Raw genomic sequence first — 2,069 nt, 5'->3', positions numbered from 1 at the left:
AACAAGTGCAACAAATGTCACGCTCACAAAAGCTAACAGAAGCTAAGATAAATGGCGTGGAATCTAAGATAAATGGCGTGGAATCTAAGATAAATGGCATGGAATCTAAGATGAAGGGCATGGAAGCTAAGATGGATGATTTGAAGACAAACATGGCAGATTTGAAGACAGATTTGAAGACAGACATGGCAGATTTGAAGACAGATTTGACAAATTTTCTACAAGAAATACTTACTAATGGTGAAAAGGTAGTAAAGGAAACTCATGATGAGAACAAAAGAAATGTTAATCATGATTCCATAGACTCTAATGTTGGATCGAAGACTCACCATATTCCAAAAATCGATATGAGGAAGTTTGATGGCAAGGATCCCGCCACATGGATATTACAGATGGAGCAATTCTTCGATCTCAATAATGTGCAAAACACACAAAAGGTACGTATGGCAACTTTATATTTGGAACCAAATCAGTTTGTATGGTATCAATGGCTTTGTTCTCGTAAACAATTTATCACTTGGGCAATTTTTACGGAAGAATTGATAGCACATTATGAGGATACAAAAAGCAACACTTTTTTTAGCCAATTGATAAGTCTCAAACAAAAGGGTTCAATAATGGAGCACATTGAGGAGTTCCAAAAATTGAACATAAGGGTAAAAGATATTCCAGAGGAGCATAGGATTGATGTGTTCATAGGGTCTTTAAAGGATAATATCCAACATGATGTGCGCCTTTGGGAACCTGATTCATTAGAGAAGGCATTCAGGTTAGCAAGAAAAATGGAAAGCAAAATTATGGCAACTAGGAAGCATACCATTCACAACTATAAAGACGGAAGTGTTGTTGCCATAGTCTTCCACAACCTACAAGGTTGACACCACAACAATTGGAAGAAAAAAGAGCAAAAGGGCTTTGTTACAATTGTGATAGCAAATACACAAAAGGTCATAAGTGTGCTGAGAAGAAATTATTCTACATAGATTGTGAAGAGGAAGAAGAAAAGGAGCAAGAAAGGTCAAAAGAAGAGGATATATTCCAGGAACAAAGCCTAGATGAAGAACAAATAAATCCGACCATATCTTGTAATGCATTGGCGGGAATTACCACTCCTCAAACCATCAAGATAGAAGGACAAATCAAGAAGAAAAAGGTAATAGTGTTGATTGATTCAGGAAGCACCCACAATTTTATTCATTGTAGGGTAGCAAAAGAATTGAATTGCTTCCTATATCCAGCACCAGAGTGTCAAGTGATGATTGCAAATGGAGGAACAATAAATTGTTCTGGAAAGTGCCATAATATCAAGCTATCCATGGGAGAATATGTATTGACTAGCCCAATGCTTTCCATTCCAATGGGAGGTGCTGATGTTGTACTAGGAGTCCAATGGCTACAATCCTTGGGTACAATAGCTTTTAATTTTCAAGAACTTTTCATGAAATTTTCTAAGGAAAGGAAGTTGAATTAAGGGGTATTGCAGGGAAACCAGGAAAGATAATCAGCTCTAATGGCATGACAAAGCTTCTAAAAAAGGAGCAAAGAGGTGTAATTGCACAATTATGTTCGCTAGATGTTTCCACATTGGAATCATCTATTTCTCCAGATCTCCAAAAAGTCCTGGACAATCATTCCAAGGTATTTGAGACTCCCAAAGGTCTCCCACCTATGCGTGATCATGATCATGCTATTCATCTGATTCCAGGAAGTGTTCCTCCAAACATCAGGCCGTACAGATATCCCTATGTCCAAAAAAGTGAAATTGAACGTATGGTTGCAGAAATGCTAGAGGCTGGTATAATTCAACCGAGTCAAAGTTCTTTCTCAGCTCCAGTAGTATTGGTGCACAAGAAGGATGGATCATGGCGCATGTGTCCAGATTATAGGGAGCTCAACAAGCTCACTATTAAAGATAAGTTCCCCATTCCTGTCATTGATGAATTACTGGATGAATTGCATGGATCAATTTACTTCACCAAGTTGGATCTTCGTTCGGGATATCATCAAATCAGAATGAAGATTGAAGACATTCCGAAAACGGCATTTAGAACTCATGAGGGTCATTATGA

This window comes from Pinus tabuliformis, chromosome 4_2 (genome assembly GCF_031772625.1).
Source record: "Pinus tabuliformis cultivar Carrire ecotype Pingquan chromosome 4_2, CPIR1, whole genome shotgun sequence".
In the NCBI taxonomy this organism is placed as follows: domain Eukaryota; kingdom Viridiplantae; phylum Streptophyta; class Pinopsida; order Pinales; family Pinaceae; genus Pinus; species Pinus tabuliformis.
Note: the sequence above shows the minus strand (reverse complement) of the source record.